Here is a 22,239-nt window from a genome sequence, read left to right on the forward strand (position 1 = left end):
TAATAGAAACTACTGTTAGCATGACAAATAACTGATCTATTCTGTAATAAAAACTACTGTTAGCGAGACAAACAACTGATCTATGTTGTAATAAAAACTACTGTTATCGAGACAAAAATGATTTATGTTGTAATAAAGACTACTGCTAGCGAGTGAAACAACTGATGTATCTTGTAAGAGAAGCTATTGCTAGTGAGACAAACAACTGATCCATCTTGTAATAAAAACTACTGCTAGTGAGACAAGTGATTTATGTTGTAATAAAAGCTACTGCTAGCGAGACAAACAACTGATATATCTTGTAATAAAACTACTGTTAGCGAGATAGACAACTAATATTTTTGTAATAAAAACTGGTGCCAGCGAGACAAACAACATCTATTTTGTAATAAAAACTGGTGCTAGCGAGACAAACAACAAATCTATTTTGTAATAAAAGCTGGTACTAGCGAGACAAACAACAGATCTATTTTGTAATAAAAGCTAGTGTTAGCGAGATAAACAACTGATCTATTTTGTAATAAAAGCTAGTGTTAGCGAGATAAACAACTGATCTATTTTGTAATAAAAAACTAGTCTAGCGTAGTGTTTAACTGGTCTCTGCTATAACATTGTTCTGCAAAGTGAAAGAAAAAGTATTTATTTAATATTAAAACGAGTCAATTTATTAAGAACTCACTAAATATTTTCTATACGAAACAAATAATGATCTCGAAAACATTAGTCTTCGAAACAAAGAAAGAAACAGTATTTTATTATCTATTAATTTATTACGTCCGCCTCCATTCATCAGCTTTCAAGAAGTTAGCAATCGTAGACAAAAACATTTGATACGAAGTTCCGGATTGGACAGTTTAACCATTCTGTAACCAGTCACAGTGAGCCTTATATAAGAAGTATTATACTCATTTCAACATGGGAAGTATCCAGTAACCAGAGCTTTTCGAACATTATAATTAACTTATTTTCAAGGTATATTTTACAAGTTGAAGTTTAAAACGTCGAACGTGAATGAAGCACTACATACTTGTAGGCCCGACATTTGCAATCAACATCACGTAAAATGCAGGTTTTTAATTGTAATCAACATCACGTAAAATACAGGTTTTTATTTGTAATCAACACTACGTAAAATACAGGTTTTTATTTGTAATTAAAACTACGTAAAATACAGGTTTTTATTTGTAATCAACATCACGTAAAATACAGGTTTTTATTTGTAATTAACACTACGTAAAATACAGGTTTATATTTGTAATTAACACCACGTAAAATACAGGTTTTTATTTGTAATCAACATCACGTAAAATACAGGTTTTTATTTGTAATTAACACCACGTAAAATACAGGTTTTTATTTGTAATTAACACTACGTAAAATACAGGTTTTTATTTGTAATTAACACTACGTAAAATACAGGTTTTTATTTGTAATTAACACCACGTAAAATACAGGTTTTTATTTGTAATTAACACTACGTAAAATACAGGTTTTTATTTGTAATTAACACTACGTAAAATACAGGTTTTTATTTGTAATTAACACTACGTAAAATACACGTTTTTATTTGTAATTAACACTACGTAAAATACAGGTTTTTATTTGTAATTAACACTACGTAAAATACAGGTTTTTCTCAACATTTCTCTTAATTTGTCCATTTGGGGATGAAAATTAGAAGGTTATTAAAAATAGCGTTTCAGATCTTTTGTCTACAAGTGACAAGAGGCTTTTCGCTACCAGTTTGACTGAACATTTTGGGACATAAGCATTTCTGAAGCATCGTTTGTAATATTTAACACCTTAACGTTTAAACACTGGAACTGAAAGACTTGATAGGTTACAATTTTGAAATACAAATCATGCACACTGCCGAGGTTGTTGTTGTTACAGTATTCCTCAATTGTTACTTGATAGGTTACAATTTTGAAATACAAATCATGCACACTGCCGAGGTTGTTGTTGTTACAGTATTCCTCAATTGTTACTTGATAGGTTACAATTTTGAAATACAAATCATGCACACTGCCGAGGTTGTTGTTGTTACAGTATTCCTCAATTGTTACTTGATAGGTTACAATTTTGAAATACAAATCATGCACACTGCCGAGGTTGTTGTTGTTACACTGTTCCTCAATTGTTACTTTTTATTTCAAAAGCTAGATACGTTCGCTCTCTTGTGCGTAATTACCGAAATGCATAAATAAATTAAAATTGCAACTCATGAGTGCAACAAATGATAGCTTGATCCGTGGTCCACAGACTCGCCCATAACAATCTAATTAGGCTAATGGTTGCTAACAGTCGGTTTCCTAAAGCCTCGCCCATAACAACCTAATCAGGCTAATGGTTGCAACTGTTGGTTTCCTAAAACCTCGCCCATAACAATCTAATTAGGTTAATGGTTGCTAGCTGTTGGTTTCCTAAAGCCTCGCCCATAACAATCTAATTAGGTTAATGGTTGCTAGCTGTTGGTTTCCTAAAGCCTCGCCCATAACAATCTAATTAGGTTAATGGTTGCTAGCTGTTGGTTTCCTAAAGCCTCGCACATAACAATCTAATTAGGTTAATGGTTGCTAGCTGTTGGTTTCCTAAAGCCTCGCCCATAACAATCTAATTAGGTTAATGGTTGCTAGCTGTTGGTTTCCTAAAGCCTCGCCTATAACAATCTAATTAGGTTAATGGTTGCTAGCTGTTGGTTTCCTAAAGCCTCGCCTATAACAATCTAATTAGGTTAATGGTTGCTAGCTGTTGGTTTCCTAAAGCCTCGCCTATAACAATCTAATTAAGCTAATAGTTGCTAACTGTCGGTTTCCTTTTCTTCTTCCCCTGTGTGAGTTGGTACCAACCTTTACCCTATGGTCGCTAATCGTAAATGTTCTTCGTAGACTTCGACACACCCTCTACCCGAAACTTTGAAAATTTATAAGGTGATTTTTTTACACTAAGTATAAATATAGTTACATTGATAATTCGATTATTATAATAAAACTAACAAAATAAAAATTTTTTTTTTGGGCAAAAGTTCAAATTTGTTAATTTGAGGATTTGTCCTTTTTTTCTACAAAAACTACAAACAGTTAAACTGTAAATACCAATGTTTCTGTTATACTTTGTTCTAGTGTTCACCCTCCTGTCATACCTTATTCTAGTGTTCATCCTTCTGTTACATTAAGTTCTAGTGTTGACCCTTCTATAACACCTTGTTCTAGTGTTCATCCTTCTGTTACATTAAGTTCTAGTTTTGACCCTTCTATAATACCTTATTCTAGTGTTCACCCTCCTGTCACACCTTACTCTAGTGTTCATCCATCTGTTACATCAAGTTCTACTGTTGACCCTTCTATAATACCTTGTTCTAGTGTTCACCCTCCTGTCACACCTTATTCTAGTGTTCATCCTTCTGTTACATTAAGTTCTAGTGTTGACCCTTCTATAATACTTTGTTCTAGTGTTCACCCTCCTGTCACACCTTACTCTAGTGTTCATTCTTCTGTTACATTAAATTCTACTGTTGACCCTTCTATAATACCTTGTTCTAGTGTCCACCCTCCTGTCACACCTTGTTCTAGTGTTCATCCTTCTGTTACATTAAGTTCTAGTTTTGACCCTTCTATAATACCTTGTTCTAGTATTCACCCTCCTGTCACACCTTATTCTAGTGTTCATCCTTCTGTTACATTAAGTTCTAGTGTTCACCCTCCTGTAACACCTTATTCTAGTGTTCACCCTCCTGTAACACCTTGTTCTAGTGCTCATCCTTCTGTTACATTAAGTTCTACTGTTGACCCTTCTATAATACCTTGTTCTAGTATTCACCCTCCTGTCACACTTTATTCTAGTGTTCATCCTTCTGTTACATCAAGTTCTACTGTTGACCCTTCTATAATACCTTGTTCTAGTGTTCACCCTCCTGTCACACCTTATTCTAGTGTTCATCCTTCTGTTACATTAAGTTCTAGTGTTGACCCTTCTATAATGCCTTATTCTCGTGTTCACCCTCCTGTCACACCTTATTCTAGTGTTCATCCTTCTTTTACATTAAGTTCTACTGTTGACCCTTCTATAATACCTTGTTCTAGTGTCCACCCTCCTGTCACACCTTGTTCTAGTGTTCATCCTTCTGTTACATTAAGTTCTACTGTTGACCCTTCTATAATACCTTGTTCTAGTGTTCACCCTCTTGTCACACCTTACTCTAGTGTTCATCCTTCTTTTACATTAAGTTCTACTGTTGACCCTTCTATAATACCTTGTTCTAGTGTCCACCCTCCTGTCACACCTTGTTCTAGTGTTCATCCTTCTGTTACATTAAGTTCTACTGTTGACCCTTCTATAATACCTTGTTCTAGTATTCACCCTCCTGTCACACCTTATTCTAGTGTTCATCCTTCTGTTACATTAAGTTCTAGTGTTGACCCTTCTATAATACCTTGTTCTAGTGTTCACCCTCCTGTCACACCTTATTTTAGTGTTCATCCTTCTTTTACATTACGTTCTACTGTTGAACCTTCTATAATACCTTGTTCTAGTGTCCACCCTCCTGTCACACCTTATTCTAGTGTTCATTCTTCTGTTACATTAAATTCTACGTTGACCCTTCTATAATATTTTGTTCTAGTGTTCACCCTCCTGTCACACCTTATTCTAGTGTTCATTCTTCTGTTACATTAAATTCTACGTTGACCCTTCTATAATACCTTGTTCTAGTGTTCACCCTCCTGTCACACCTTGTTCTAGTGTTCATCCTTCTGTTACATTAAGTTCTACTGTTGACCCTTCTATAATACCTTGTTCTAGTGTTCACCCTCTTGTTACACCTTATTCTAGTGTTCATCCTTCTGTTACATTAAGTTCTACTGTTGACCCTTCTATAATACCTTATTCTATTGTTCACCCTTCTATAATACCTTATTCTAGTGTTCACCCTCCTGCCACATATTGTTCTGGTATTCACTCTTCTGTCACACCTTGTTCTAGTATTCACTCTCCTGTAACACTTTGTTCTAGTATTAACTCTTCTGTTACACCATGTTCTAGTGTTCACCCTTCTATAACACCTTGTTGTTGTATTCACTCTCCTGTCACACCATATTCTAGTGTTGACCCTTCTATAATACCTTATCCTAGTGTTCACCCTCCTGTCACACCTTATTCTAGTGTTCATCCTTCTGTCACACCTTGTTCTAGTGTTGACCTTTCTATAATACCTTGTTCTGGTGTTCACCCTCCTGCTGCACACCTTATTCTGGTGTTCATCCTTCTGTTACATTAAGTTCTGCTGTTGACCCTTCTATAATACCTTGTTCTAGTGTTCACCCTCCTGTTACACCTTATTCTAGTGTTCACTCTTCTGTTACACCTTGTTCTAGTGTTGACCCTTCTATAATACCTTGTTCTAGTGTTCACCCTCCTGCAACACCTTATTCTAGTGTTCATCCTTCTGTTACATTAAGTTCTACTGTTGACCCTTCTATAATACCTTGTTCTAGTGTTCACCCTCCTGTTACACCTTATTCTAGTGTTCACTCTTCTGTTACACCTTGTTCTAGTGTTGACCCTTCTATAATACCTTGTTCTAGTGTTCACCCTCCTGCCACACCTTATTCTAGTGTTCATCCTTCTGTTACATTAAGTTCTACTGTTGACCCTTCTATAATACCTTGTTCTAGTATTCACTCTCCTGTCACACTTTGTTCTAGTATTCACTCTTCTGTTACACCATGTTCTAGTGTTCACCCTTCTATAACACCTTGTTCTAGTATTCACTCTTCTGTCACACCTTGTTCTAGTATTCACTCTTCTGTTACACCATGTTCTAGTGTTCACCCTTCTATAACACCTTGTTCTAGTGTTCACTCTTCTGTCACACCTTGTTCTAGTATTCACTCTTCTGTTACACCGTGTTCTAAAGTTCACCCTTCAGTCATACCATGTTCTAGTATTCACCCTTCTGTTACACCATATTCTAGTGCTAACCCTTCTGTTACACCATGTTATAGTGCTAACCCTTCTGTTACACCATGTTCTAGTGCTAACCCTTCTGTTACACCATGTTCTAGTGCTAACTCTTCTGTTACACCATGTTCTAGTGCTAACCTTTCTGTTACACCATGTTCTAGTGCTAACCCTCCTGTTACACCATGTTCTAGTGCTAACCCTTCTGTTACACCATGTTTTACAAGAACAAACATACAGTATTTTATCTTATTGTTAAAGATTCTTTCTTCTGTTATTTTTATCCAGCAGAACAATATTTTGGAATTATTTTTTGAGAATTCTTCCCTGTAAAAAATAAAGTTTTAATGTTTTCATTTTTAAAATCAAATTGGAAGACAAAGCATTTATATTTACCTATCAAGAACACAAAGGTGTGGTGTTCATCCTTTCAGATAAAGAAAGTTGTAGAAGTTTTGTACTTAACTCTCGCTGACGTGTACTTTCTGTTTTCCAATTGTTGGGGCACGTAGAGATCGAGTTATCTGAAGAGGAACTGCAAATGTTATTGATTTAAAACTGATTTTAGCCTGATTCGAGTCTACTTTTATTGCTACGGGCCAAACATTGCACATTAAATGTATCTACTTTGTGATATACCTAACCCTCTGGCGACTTGTCATTCAAAAAGGTCCAAAAATACTTTTAATTTTTTTACCGTCACGGAGGGCAGAAGAAGAATGATCTGAATAGTGGTCATCTGATTTGTTCTATAAAATCTCTGGTCAGCCAGGACCTGTCAGTACTTCTTATTGAAGAGCAGAGAGCTGTGGACGTATCGTCATGTTTACCTTCAGAACTGTGAGTATTTAGGTTGGATACAGTTTATTGAATGGTTGTTTGCTTGTTGGGTATACTCGCGTTTGAGTGTCTTGTCAGGTTCTGTATGTTGTTCTCTAGATGTGAACCACAGTTTAATGTCCAAAGTTTAATTTCGTATATTGTCAGGTTCTGTCTGCTGTTCTCTAGATGTGAACCACAGTTTAATGTCCAAAGTTTAATTTCGTGTCTTGTCAGGTTCTGTCTGCTGTTCTCTAGATGTGAATCACAGTTTAATGTTCAAAGTTTAATTTCGTGTCTTGTCAGGTTCTGTCTGCCGTTCTCTAGACGTGAACCACAGTAAAATGTAGAAAGTTTAACTTCGTGTCTTGTCAGGTTTTGTCTGCTGTTCTCTAGACGTGAACCACAGTAAAATGTAGAAAGTTTAACTTCGTGTCTTGTCAGGTTTTGTCTGCTGTTCTCTAGACGTGAACCACAGTAAAATGTAGAAAGTTTAACTTCGTGTCTTGTCAAGTTCTGTCTGCTGTTCTCTAGACGTGAATCACAATTTAATGTTCAAAGTTTAATTTCGTGTCTTGTCAGGTTCTGTCTGCTGTTCTCTAGACGTGAATCACAATTTAATGTTCAAAGTTTAATTTCGTGTCTTGTCAGGTTCTGTCTGCTGTTCTTTAGACGTGAATCACAATTTAATGTTCAAAGTTTAATTTCGTGTCTTGTCAGGTTCTGTCTGCTGTTCTCTAGACGTGAATCACAGTTTAATGTTCAAAGTTTAATTTCGTGTCTTGTCAGGTTCTGTATGTTGTCTTCTATAAATGGACCGTGGTTTACTGTCTAATGTTTAATATCTTGTTTTGCCAGGTTTTGTTTGTTGCAGTGGCGGCGCTAGGATATTTTCGTTGGGGGGAGGGGGCTATGTAAACTGTGGAGGGGCTTCTCAAAATGCCATCAGTATGAAGTATAGACAGTAAATTATAATAATCTAAATACCAAGGTACATTTCAGAAAGGTGTGCTATTTTGAACTGCGTTTTCAATGTAGTTTTCATTGGAAACTCGTACTCTGATTGATAGTTCATTATTACAAATTAGAAATAATCTGTTTATGAAAATATGCGTATATGTAAAAGAGGAAGCTCTCCACCCAAGGTAATACATAATAATAAAGAAAATCAAGATTAGCTTAGATTGAACATTTAATATACCATTAAGAGTAAAGCTACAAATCAAAAGAAATACAGCATAAAGATATAGTTTACATTAACTAAAGACACGTTTTATACTTACATTAACTAAAGACACCTGTTATACTTACATTAACTAAAGACACCTGTTATACTTACATTAAATAAAGACACCTGTTATACTTACATTAACTAAAGACACCTGTTATACTTACATTAACTAAAGACACGTTTTATATTTACTACAATAACTTATTGAAGTGTTGGATTGTTTCATTTGATTTGTTATAATTTTGTTTAACACTAAACGTTCCGACCTATACCACCAGAACAGTTTTCAGTTGTTGTTACATAGTTAGTGGAAGGTTTAACTTTCACAAAACTTTCATATTTAAATTCTGCTCTCGTATCTGTGTTCCATATTTACACATATTTTATTGGGACGATGTATAAATAAGTTCATTTGAGTACAAGTGTAACGTCATACAGGTCAGGTTTAATCACATTGCTACTAAATGTTGATTAGTCCCTCGATGCTCTGTATTGTTTAATAAATGTAAACACATCATAAACAGATAAAATAAAGTGACATTTCAAGTGACTTCATGATTCCAACATTCATAGATTTTCACACTTTCACAAATAAACATTTTAACTGACACAGCTCAATGGTACTTCCAACTAAACAGTTCTTTAGACAATTTAATATTATTTAAAAACCAATTAGTACAAATAAATCAATGATTTTTGTTGTTTTTTTTTTTTTTTTAATTCTCCCCAGTGTTCGAAAGTCGTTTCTGATGGACAGCCTTCCACCATTCTGGTGGTCCTCCCCTCAAACAAGAAGTTGCACGTTCGTTCCATTTATCCTTAAGTGCTTTACGCATTGAATTAGGGTTCTCCTGCTAGTAGGTCAGTAACCATGTGGTTATCCTTTACGTCTTCTGTCAGTATTGAATGTTTCAAACTTGTCACATCGTACACCCATGGTAACACAAACACTAATTAACTTACATTTGATTGAAATTAATCTAATGCTGAATTAATCACTTGATATCAAGTTGAGAAACAAAACAAAATCCAAAAATCAATATTCAACCTTTATGAAAAAGATCACTGTTTGAGCCCCGTAACTACAGTCATGGCTCAACAACAATGTATTCATAACAACAACACCCTTGGAATTAAACACAACGTTCAGCAAAACAATAAATAAACCAGTGTCTGGCTATAGCTTCTCACCAGTATTAATAAATAATTTATAATATATATTAATATATCAATAATTATAGAATCAGTTAAAAGAAACAGAATGTAAAACCCAATAAAGAAAAATAAAGTGTTCAAACGATATCAGTAACATTGTCGACAAACAGCAGTAAAAAATAAAGTGTTCAAACAATATCAGTAACATTGTCGACAAACAGCAGTAAAAAATAAAGTGTTCAAACGATATCAGTAACATTGTCGACAAACAGCAGTAAAAAATAAAGTGTTCAAACGATATCAGTAACATTGTCGACAAACAGCAGTAAAAATAAAGTGTTCAAACAATATCAGTAACATTGTCGACAAACAGCAGTAAAAAAATAAAGTGTTCAAACAATATCAGTAACATTGTCGACAAACAGCAGTAAAAAATAAAGTGTTCAAACAATATCAGTAACATTGTCGACAAAGAGCAGTAAAAATAAAGTGTTCAAACAATATCAGTAACATTGTCGACAAACAGCAGTAAAAAAATAAAGTGTTCAAACGATATCAATAACATTGTCGACAAACAGCAGTAAAAAATAAAGTGTTCAAACAATATCAGTAACATTGTCGACAAACAGCAGTAAAAAATAAAGTGTTCAAACAATATCAGTAACATTGTCGACAAACAGCAGTAAAAATAAAGTGTTCAAACAATATCAGTAACATTGTCGACAAACAGCAGTAAAAAATAAAGTGTTCAAACAATATCAGTAACATTGTCGACAAACAGCAGTAAAAAATAAAGTGTTCAAACAATATCAGTAACATTGTCGACAAACAGCAGTAAAAAATAAAGTGTTCAAACGATATCAGTAACATTGTCGACAAACAGCAGTAAAAAATAAAGTGTTCAAACAATATCAGTAACATTGTCGACAAACAGCAGTAAAAAATAAAGTGTTCAAACAATATTAGTAACATTGTCGACAAACAGCAGTAAAAATAAAGGGTTCAAACAATATCAGTAACATTGTCGACAAACAGCAGTAAAAAATAAAGTGTTCAAACAATATCAGTAACATTGTCGACAAACAGCAGTAAAAAATAAAGTGTTCAAACAATATCAGTAACATTGTCGACAAACAGCAGTAAAAAATAAAGTGTTCAAACAATATCAGTAACATTGTCGACAAACAGCAGTAAAAATAAAGTGTTCAAACAATATCAGTAACATTGTCGACAAACAGCAGTAAGTAAAAAAACCTTTGTCTTTCTCGCTCTCTTTCTTAGTGAAGCGTCTTATAAATTACTTATTCACTCAGTAGGTCACGAGATTACGTCATCAGGTGATCATAAATTTACATAATCTTATGTTACATCACTAGCACCTGGACGTCGTCGCTGAGGTATATCGTGATAGTTTCATCATACACACATATATTTACTCAAAATAAAAATCATTATATAGAAGACGAGTTAATTTTTCAATGCAAGGAAAAATTCTTAGATAAATTAATTGATAAAAGAAAATAATAAATAAACAAAAACACAACAACAACCATAAGAAAATAGAATTTGCTATCTCTCAAGATCACATTATCTTGTTTAACATGGACTTAATAATATAAGTTAATCTTGTGTTATTGTAACGTAGACTCAACAATATAAGATGGTCTTATGTTGTTGTAATGTGAACTCAACAATATAACATATGACATAATCTTGAGTTGATGTAACGTGGACTCAACAGTATAAGATCATCTTGTGTTGTGGTAATGTAGACTCAACAATATAAGATCATCTTGTGTTGTTGTACGTGGACTCAACAATATAAGATCATCTTGTGTTGTTGTACGTGGACTCAACAGTATAAGATCATCCTGTGTTGTTGTACGTGGACTCAACAGTATAAGATCATCTTGTGTTGTTGTACGTGGACTCAACAGTATAAGATCATCTTGTGTTGTTGTAAAGTGGACTCAACAATATAAGATGGTCTTATGTTGTTGTAATGTGAACTCAACAATATAACATATGACATAATCTTGTGTTGATGTAACATGGACTCAACAATATAAGATAATCTTGTGTTGTTGTATTATGGACTAAATATAAGATCATCTTGTGTTGTATCGTGGACTCAACAATATAAAATCATCTTGTGTTGTATCGTGGACTCAACAATATAAAATCATCTTGTGTTGTTGTAACGTGGACTCAACAATATAACATATAACATAATCTTTTGTTGTTGTAACGTGGACTCAACAATATAACATATAACATAATCTTTTGTTGTTGTAACGTGGACTCAACAGTATAAGATCATCTTTTGTTGTTGTAACGTGGACTCAACAGTATAAGATCATCTTGTGTTGTTGTACGTGGACTCAACAGTATAAGATCATCTTGTGTTCTTGTAACGTGGACTCAACAGTATAAGATCATCTTGTGTTGTTGTACGTGGACTCAACAATATAAGATCATCTTATGTTGTTGTAACGTAGACTCAACAATATAAGATCATCCTGTGTTGTTGTAACGTGGACTCAACAGTATAAGATCATCTTTTGTTGTTGTAACGTGGACTCAACAGTATAAGATCATCTTGTGTTGTTGTAAAGTGGACTCAACAATATAAGATGGTCTTATGTTGTTGTAATGTGAACTCAACAATATAACATATGACGTAATCTTGTGTTGATGTAACATGGACTCAACAATATAAGATAATCTTGTGTTGTTGTAACGTGGACTCAACAATATAACATATAACATAAACTTTTGCTGTTGTAACGTGGACTCAACAGTATAAGATCATCTTGTGTTGTTGTACGTGGACTCAACAGTATAAGATCATCTTGTGTTCTTGTAACGTGGACTCAACAGTATAAGATCATCTTGTGTTGTTGTACGTGGACTCAACAATATAAGATAATCTTGTGTTGTTGTATTATGGACTAAATATAAGATCATCTTGTGTTGTATCGTGGACTCAACAATATAAAATCATCTTGTGTTGTATCGTGGACTCAACAATATAAAATCATCTTGTGTTGTTGTAACGTGGACTCAACAATATAACATATAACATAATCTTTTGTTGTTGTAACGTGGACTCAACAATATAACATATAACATAATCTTTTGTTGTTGTAACGTGGACTCAACAGTATAAGATCATCTTTTGTTGTTGTAACGTGGACTCAACAGTATAAGATCATATTGTGTTGTTGTACGTGGACTCAACAATATAAGATCATCTTATGTTGTTGTAACGTAGACTCAACAATATAAGATCATCCTGTGTTGTTGTAACGTGGACTCAACAGTATAAGATCATCTTTTGTTGTTGTACCGTTGACTCAACAGTATAAGATCATCTTGTGTTGTTGTAAAGTGGACTCAACAATATAAGATGGTCTTATGTTGTTGTAATGTGAACTCAACAATATAACATATGACGTAATCTTGTGTTGATGTAACATGGACTCAACAATATAAGATAATCTTGTGTTGTTGTAACGTGGACTCAACAATATAACATATAACATAATCTTTTGCTGTTGTAACGTGGACTCAACAGTATAAGATCATCTTTTGTTGTTGTAACGTGGACTCAACAGTATAAGATCATCTTGTGTTGTTGTACGTGGACTCAACAGTATAAGATCATCTTGTGTTCTTGTAACGTGGACTCAACAGTATAAGATCATCTTGTGTTGTTGTACGTGGACTCAACAGTATAAGATCATCTTATGTTGTTGTAACGTAGACTCAACAATATAAGATCATCCTGTGTTGTTGTAACGTGGACTCAACAGTATAAGATCATCTTGTGTTGTTGTAATGTAGACTCAACAATATAAGATCATCTTGTGTTGTTGTACGTGGACTCAACAATATAAGATCATCTTGTGTTGTTGTACGTGGACTCAACAGTATAAGATCATCCTGTGTTGTTGTACGTGGACTCAACAGTATAAGATCATCTTGTGTTGTTGTACGTGGACTCAACAGTATAAGATCATCTTGTGTTGTTGTAAAGTGGACTCAACAATATAAGATGGTCTTATGTTGTTGTAATGTGAACTCAACAATATAACATATGACATAATCTTGTGTTGATGTAACATGGACTCAACAATATAAGATAATCTTGTGTTGTTGTATTATGGACTAAATATAAGATCATCTTGTGTTGTATCGTGGACTCAACAATATAAAATCATCTTGTGTTGTATCGTGGACTCAACAATATAAAATCATCTTGTGTTGTTGTAACGTGGACTCAACAATATAACATATAACATAATCTTTTGTTGTTGTAACGTGGACTCAACAGTATAAGATCATCTTGTGTTGTTGTACGTGGACTCAACAGTATAAGATCATCTTGTGTTCTTGTAACGTGGACTCAACAGTATAAGATCATCTTGTGTTGTTGTACGTGGACTCAACAATATAAGATCATCTTATGTTGTTGTAACGTAGACTCAACAATATAAGATCATCCTGTGTTGTTGTAACGTGGACTCAACAGTATAAGATCATCTTTTGTTGTTGTAACGTGGACTCAACAGTATAAGATCATCTTCTGTTGTTGTAAAGTTGACTCAACAATATAAGATGGTCTTATGTTGTTGTAATGTGAACTCAACAATATAACATATGACGTAATCTTGTGTTGATGTAACATGGACTCAACAATATAAGATAATCTTGTGTTGTTGTAACGTGGACTCAACAATATAACATATAACATAATCTTTTGCTGTTGTAACGTGGACTCAACAGTATAAGATCATCTTTTGTTGTTGTAACGTGGACTCAACAGTATAAGATCATCTTGTGTTGTTGTACGTGGACTCAACAGTATAAGATCATCTTGTGTTCTTGAAACGTGGACTCAACAGTATAAGATCATCTTGTGTTGTTGTACGTGGACTCAACAGTATAAGATCATCTTATGTTGTTGTAACGTAGACTCAACAATATAAGATCATCCTGTGTTGTTGTAACGTGGACTCAACAGTATAAGATCATCTTGTGTTGTTGTACGTGGACTCAACAATATAAGATCATCTTGTGTTGTTGTACGTGGACTCAACAGTATAAGATCATCTTGTGTTGTTGTACGTGGACTCAACAGTATAAGATCATCTTGTGTTGTTGTAAAGTGGACTCAACAGTATAAGATTATCTTGTGTTCTTGTAACGTGGACTCAACAGTATAAGATCATATTGTGTTGTTGTACGTGGACTCAACAATATAAGATCATCTTATGTTGTTGTAACGTAGACTCAACAATATAAGATCATCCTGTGTTGTTGTAACGTGGACTCAACAGTATAAGATCATCTTTTGTTGTTGTAACGTGGACTCAACAGTATAAGATCATCTTGTGTTGTTGTAAAGTGGACTCAACAATATAAGATGGTCTTATGTTGTTGTAATGTGAACTCAACAATATAACATATGACGTAATCTTGTGTTGATGTAACATGGACTCAACAATATAAGATAATCTTGTGTTGTTGTAACGTGGACTCAACAATATAACATATAACATAATCTTTTGCTGTTGTAACGTGGACTCAACAGTATAAGATCATCTTTTGTTGTTGTAACGTGGACTCAACAGTATAAGATCATCTTGTGTTGTTGTACGTGGACTCAACAGTATAAGATCATCTTATGTTGTTGTAACGTAGACTCAACAATATAAGATCATCCTGTGTTGTTGTAACGTGGACTCAACAGTATAAGATCATCTTGTGTTGTTGTACGTGGACTCAACAATATAAGATCATCTTGTGTTGTTGTACGTGGACTCAACAGTATAAGATCATCTTGTGTTGTTGTAAAGTGGACTCAACAGTATAAGATAATCTTGTGTTGTTGTACGTGGACTCAACAGTATAAGATCATCTTGTGTTGTTGTACGTGGACTCAACAGTATAAGATCATCTTGTGTTCTTGTAACGTGGACTCAACAATATAAGATCATCTTGTGTTGTTGTACGTGGGCTCAACAGTATAAGATCATCTTGTGTTGTTGTACGTGGACTCAACAGTATAAGATCATCTTATGTTGTTGTAACGTAGACTCAACAATATAAAATCATCTTGTGTTGTTGTACGTGGACTCAACAGTATAAGATCATCTTGTGTTGTTGTACGTGGACTCAACAATATAAGATCATCCTGTGTTGTTGTAACGTAGACTTAACAATATAAGATCATCCTGTGTTGGTGTAACGTGGACTCAACAATATAAGATCGTCTTGTGTTGTTTTAACGTGGACTCAACAATATAAGATCATCTTGTGTTGTTGTACGTGGACTCAACAGTATAAGATCATCTTGTGTTGTTGTAACGTGGACTCAACAGTATAAGATCATCTTGTGTTGTTGTACGTGGACTCAACAGTATAAGATCATCTTGTGTTGTTGTACGTGGACTCAACAGTATAAGATCATCTTGTGTTGTTGTAACGTGGACTCAACAGTATAAGATCATCTTGTGTTGTTGTAACGTGGACTCAACAGTATAAGATCATCTTGTGTTGTTGTACGTGGACTCAACAGTATAAGATCTTCTTCTGTTGTTGTACGTGGACTCAACAATATAAGATCATCTTGTGTTGTTGTACGTGGACTCAATAGTATAAGATCATCTTGTGTTGTTGTAATGTGGACTGAACAATATAAAATCATCTTATGTTGTTGTAACGTGGACTGAACAATATAAAATCATCTTATGTTGTTGTAACGTGGACTCAACAATATAAGATCATCTTGTGTTGTTGTACGTGGACTCAACAATATAAGATCATCTTGTGTTGTTGTAACATGGACTCCATAATGTAAGATCATCCTGTGTTGTTGTACGTGGACTCAACAGTATAAGATCATCCTGTGTTGTTTTAATATGGACTCCACATTGTAAGATTAACTTGTGTTATTGTAACATAGAGATAATGTACCAGTGTTCTTGTATCTTGTGTGATGTATGTACCAGGGAAACGTTCTCAATCTGATCCTTACCCTTCCCACGAATTTGATGAAATATGGTAACGTAGTTTTTTTTTTTTCTAGAAGAAACCCCAACAGGGACTTCACGGATTTCACACTCATAAACAAACTCACGTGAGAGAGCTGACATACTGTATTGTAATAGTTTCTTTAATGTCAGGACTTCACCTTCTCGTCTTCGTGACATCCGTCTGACCCGAAAACCTGGATTTCTAAATCTTCCTACATTCATATCTGTTTAGAAAGGGAAAAGCTGATGTGACGTCATCACTGTGGAACATTGGGGATGAGTTTTATAGACAGACCTTCGCATACGATACCAGATGGCGTGTACGTAATGTATTGCACCAAATACGTGTTTAAAAATTACAGAATTTAAAACACGGAGAAAAATTAAGTGTTTAAAAAGACAGTAAGTGAGAGACAGGTTTTTACAAAAAATAGGAAAATTAATATATTTGGTTCCGACGTTTGGGATAATAAAGATTTCGTCGCCAGGGTAAGCTCATCACGAAACATTAGATATGGTCATTAAGGTAAGAATCTCTGAACACTCTTACGAGAGTTTTGATTTGTTAGTAGGGAATACAATAGTTATTTGTTGACTAGAAGAATATGACGTAGTAATAGAACACTCTTACGAGAGTTTTGATTTGTTAGTTTGGAATACAATAGTTATTTGTTGACTAGAAGAATATGACGTAGTAATAGAACACTCTTACGAGAGTTTTGATTTGTTAGTAGGGAATACAATAGTTATTTGTTGACTAGAAGAATATGACGTAGTAATAGAACACTCTTACGAGAGTTTTGATTTGTTAGTTTGGAATACAATAGTTATTTGTTGACTAGAAGAATATGACGTAGTAATAGAACACTCTTACGAGAGTTTTGATTTGTTAGTAGGGAATACAATAGTTATTTGTTGACTAGAAGAATATGACGTAGTAATAGAACACTCTTACAAGAGTTTTGATTTGTTAGTAGGGAATACAATAGTTATTTGTTGACTAGAAGAATATGACGTAGTAATAGAACACTGTTACGAGAGTTTTGATTTGTTAGTAGGGAATACAATAGTTATTTGTTGACTAGAAGAATATGACGTAGTAATAGAACACTCTTACGAGAGTTTTGATTTGTTAGTAGGGAATACAATAGTTATTTGTTGACTAGAAGAATATGACGTAGTAATAGAACACTCTTACGAGAGTTTTGATTTGTTAGTTGGGAATACAATAGTTATTGTTTGACTAGAAAAATATGACGTAGTAATAGCTTGCAAGATTCGTACTTTTATTCATGAAATATGGAACCACCAGCTGACTGAGTGGTAAGTTGGAAGACTATAACTTGGAGTCTAGTCCATTGCGTGTCTTTGTAACAAATAAACTTAAAGCATGCGCGACAATGAAATGGCTTTAAACATCACTCTAGACGTTTTGATTAGACTAACATAAACCACAAACTTTCCTTCAACGAATGTTGTGACACCCACATCTCACTGTAAAAGTTTGTTTTACAAGAGTGTGACACCCACATCTCACTGTAAACGTTTGTTTTACAAGAGTGTGACACCCACATCTCACTGTAAAAGTTTGTTTTACAAGAGTGTGACATCCACATCTCACTGTAAAAGTTTGTTTTATAAGAGTGTGACACCCACAACTCACTGTAAAAGTTTGTTTTGCAAGAGTGTGACATCCACATCTCACTGTAAAAGTTTGTTTTGCAGGTGTATGGCATGTCTTACTGTAAACGTTTGTTTTACAGGAGTGTGACATCCACATCTCACTGTAAAAGTTTGTTTTGCAGGTGTATGACATGTCTTACTGTAAACGTTTGTTTTACAAGAGTGTGACACCCACATCTCACTGTAAAAGTTTGTTTTACAAGAGTGTGACATCCACATCTCACTGTAAAAGTTTGTTTTGCAGGTGTATGGCATGTCTTACTGTAAACGTTTGTTTTACAGGAGTGTGACATCCACATCTCACTGTAAAAGTTTGTTTTACAGGTGTATGACATGTCTTACTGTAAACGTTTTTTTACAGGAGTGTGACATCCACATCTTACTGTAAACGTTTGTTTTACAAGAGTGTGACATCCACATCTCACTGTAAAAGTTTGTTTTACAAGAGTGTGACATCCACATCTCACTGTAAAAGTTTGTTTTGCAGGTGTATGGCATGTCTTACTGTAAACGTTTGTTTTACAGGAGTGTGACATCCACATCTCACTGTAAAAGTTTGTTTTACAGGTGTATGGCATGTCTTACTGTAAACGTTTGTTTTACAGGAGTGTAACATTCACATCTCACTGTAAAAGTTTGTTTTACAGGTGTATGGCATGTCTTACTGTAAACGTTTGTTTTACAGGAGTGTGACACCCACATCTCACTGTAAACGTTTGTTTTACAAGAGTGTGACACCCACATCTCACTGTAAAAGTTTGTTTTACAGGTGTATGGCATGTCTTGCTGTAAACGTTTGTTTTACAGACGTGTAACATCCATGTCGTACCCCGCTAGTACTCAGCAGATGTGTCTTTGCTATAAGTAAACACAAACATCCATGTCTTACTGTAAAAGTTATATTCTTGTGATATGTACGTGTGTTATTACATAATATTTTATCACAAATTTGTAATATTTCAGCTAAAGCACAAATTCTGAGCTTGCATGAGAAACTTCGATTTAGAAATCTATTTTAAAACTTTGCACACTAGCGACAGAAACATGTTGACCAGAGAGCAGGTTTTGTTTTCCTTTTACATCAAAATGAATCACGACCATCGTAGCTTTGTTCACTCTGTGACTAATTTCATTTTACTTGTAGGCGGATCAGGTTTACAAGGGTGTTCCAACTTGAAGGTTCAGACGAGGCTGTTTAACACAGAGAGAAATGATAACATTGCTAGCGTATTCCAACTTGAAGGTTCGGACGAGGCTGTTTAACCCAGAGAGAAATGATAACATTGCTAGCGTATTCCAACTTGAAGGTTCAGACGTGCTTTCTTTAACTGTATGATATTTATAACATGTAATGTTGCAGACATATTCTGAAACTACAAGGGTGTTTTAACTGTATGATATTTATAACATGTAATGTTGCAGACATGTTCTGAAACTACAAGGGTGTTTTAACTGTATGATATTTATAACATGTAATGTTGCAAAGATGTTCTGAAACTACAAGGGTGTTTCAACTGTATGATATTTATAACATGTAATGTTGCAGACATGTTCTGAAACTACAAGGGTGTTTTAACTGTATGATATTTATAACATGTAATGTTGCAAACATGTTCTGAAACTACAAGGGTGTTTCAACTGTATGATATTTATAACATGTAATGTTGCAGACATGTTCTGAAACTACAAGGGTGTTTCAAGAGTACCGTGTTTTGGTGTCAAACTTCTTTCTTTTCACACCCGTTATCAAGTTTTGGGTGCTTTTCGAATTCTCACTTTGCTATCATTATTACAAAAGAGCTAGACCTTTAGGTTGGCCCTGACCTTTGACCCACGTTAATCAAAAGTTTACCAATTGATTAATTTGAGACCCTCAGCCTTTGTATCATATTTAATAAATATTAGCTACATACTTCTCAGATTATACTGGTCATCGCTGGGTGATGATTATATCAAGTTAGCCAAGTGTCAGTCTTATCAACAAACTGAGATGATCGGGATGATTGTTTTTTATGGATGGCCGAGCGCGAACAAAGGTTGACCATCGACAACATAATATAAAGAATGAGGAATGAAACGTTAATATGCGAATCTCTGTCAACTAATTAAGATTGCTAACACCAAAAACACGAAACGTTTACATACGAAGTACACAAAATTCATGGCACCTTGACTGCTGCCATGTACCAGTAGATTCTGATCTATCATCCTACTGCCTCAGGAATATGATTCATACAAAATAATACAGTGAAAATAAAAAGGTTGATAGAACACTTGCGACAATGAGCCCGCCGGTGAACCAGTTTACAGACTTACAGTGATATTCGATTAACCGTTGTTTAGATATCACAGAGTCTTTCTGAGTCCTAATCAAGGATATTACAATCATGAATTGTTTTCATAAAGTTTCGATATGAACATTCTCGAAGCTGCGTGCAGTAACTGGAAAATTCAAAAGACAATTAAACAACTTAACTGGATTACAGGGATAACATGGAATATTATTTTACAGTGGTGTGCTGATAAACTGTAAATAACTATTGAAATGTCTCCCACACAAAAACTAATGCATTCTACTACTTATTCACGTCCTGATACGTATTTTGTTTAAGAGCTGGAGCAGCGGCTTGAATCTGTGTTACACCGATTTTAAGCTGTGAGCGCGTTATAGATACAACAGTCAATCACTTAACATGGATGGTAGGCTTTTTTTGCTGGCTAGCTTCCTTCCTTTCGATTAGCAGTTTAAAATAACTACAACAACAAAAATAACTTGTGTTTTTTTCTAACAATTACTACTTTCATCTTTCCATAATTATTTCCATTACTGTATTTACAATTTCCTACACGGACAGATTTTTAATGACGCTACTAAAGTTCTGGCACAAAAATAAAAACAGTGGTGATCCCACGAAACTCTGAAATATTCGTACCAGAATATCATTATTATAATTAGAGAAATGTTATTTATTTCCAGTTTTTGTTAAGAGATGACAGCACTATACACTATTAAAGCAAAACTGCTAACGTAATGATACTTGTTTTCCAGTTATACATTACATACTATTTTTATTATTTTGATATAAAGTAATACACTTGTAATAAGATCATTGAAATAATTTTCTGTTATTCAATTTAAAACGTTTCCCTGTACAAAATGGAAACTTGCTGAAAAGACGCCATATTGTTATTCTGTCCTAAAAAGTCCAAACGTTCTTTGTCACGTGCCAACTAACATGACTTTTGAAACAGATTTTTGTCCTTTCGTCTAGCACTCCTATTTTCTGCTTCGTTTCCTGTTGATGACTTTGTTACTGCGCCCTCTTCTGGCATCTTTAAATCAACCGTTTGTACAAGTGTTTGACGCACCTCCTGGTTATAAGCCTGATTTAGAAAACAACAACTACCAGGGTTATCTCCGACGATATGGAATTAATCCCCGCATGACGTTTGGCCCCATCAGCCCCACCCCACGCACTAAACCTGCTGCAGACAACTTGAAACCAACTTACTTACGACAAAATTTCTAACAGGTTCAATCCTTGTGATTTGATTCTTCTGTGTGTAAATAACTAAGTAAATAAAGTCTGTTTATTTTCATTATTTATAACACAAATGAAGTTTTGTATTTATAGGTTTTATAAAATGAACAACTAATAACTTATGTGGAAATATTCCACTGGAAACAGTATCTTATTAAACAACTGTCCACGTTTTACGATTGTTTGAACAAAGAACGAACAATTATTATTGATAGACTGTAGGCAATGTTTTAAAGTGATCAAATTGTAAAGTTGGAGCACATATTGATATTAGTGTGAGTTATTCACACCAACTACAGATCTTATTCGAACATTTTGTGGACCCTCACTTAAAAAAATCTTATAGAAACACAAAAACCCAAAGTTCATTGCAAAAATAATTAAACAAATTATTGACTGTTTTTATTATTTTGAATTAACGAGGTAAGTTTTATTTAATGAAATAATTAAATCTAAGTCGACTTCTTGCAGTGGCAAGTTCGAACTTCGAGACGAGAAACTCATTTGGGCCCGGCATGGCCAGGTGAGTTAAGTTGTTCTACTCGTAATCCGAGAGTCGCGCGTTCTTCACACCAAACATGCTCGACCTTTTAACCACGGGTGCGTTATAATGGCACGGTCAATCCCACTATTCGTTGGTAAAAGAGTAGCCCCAGAGTTGACGGTGGGTGGTGATGACTAGCCTTCCCTCTAGTCCTACACTGCTAAATTAGGGACGGCTAGCGCAGATAGCCCTCGTGTAGCTTTGCGCGAAATTCAAAAACAAACAACAAATCCATTTTCAGACAGTAAAGTTTGGAGACGACTTGGA

At 34.5% G+C, this 22,239-nt stretch overlaps 1 long non-coding RNA gene across 1 annotated transcript; it reads left to right on the forward strand.

Annotated features, from left to right (window-relative positions):
- Positions 1 to 16,488: 16,488 nt before the first annotated feature.
- Positions 16,489 to 21,467, forward strand: LOC143230212 (uncharacterized). Its single transcript, XR_013016290.1, has 2 exons — positions 16,489 to 16,729; positions 21,159 to 21,467. It is a non-coding gene; the product is annotated as an uncharacterized LOC143230212 (long non-coding RNA).
- The last annotated feature ends 772 nt before the right edge of the window (positions 21,468 to 22,239 follow it).

This window comes from Tachypleus tridentatus, chromosome 10 (assembly GCF_004210375.1).
Source record: "Tachypleus tridentatus isolate NWPU-2018 chromosome 10, ASM421037v1, whole genome shotgun sequence".
NCBI lineage: Eukaryota > Metazoa > Arthropoda > Merostomata > Xiphosura > Limulidae > Tachypleus > Tachypleus tridentatus.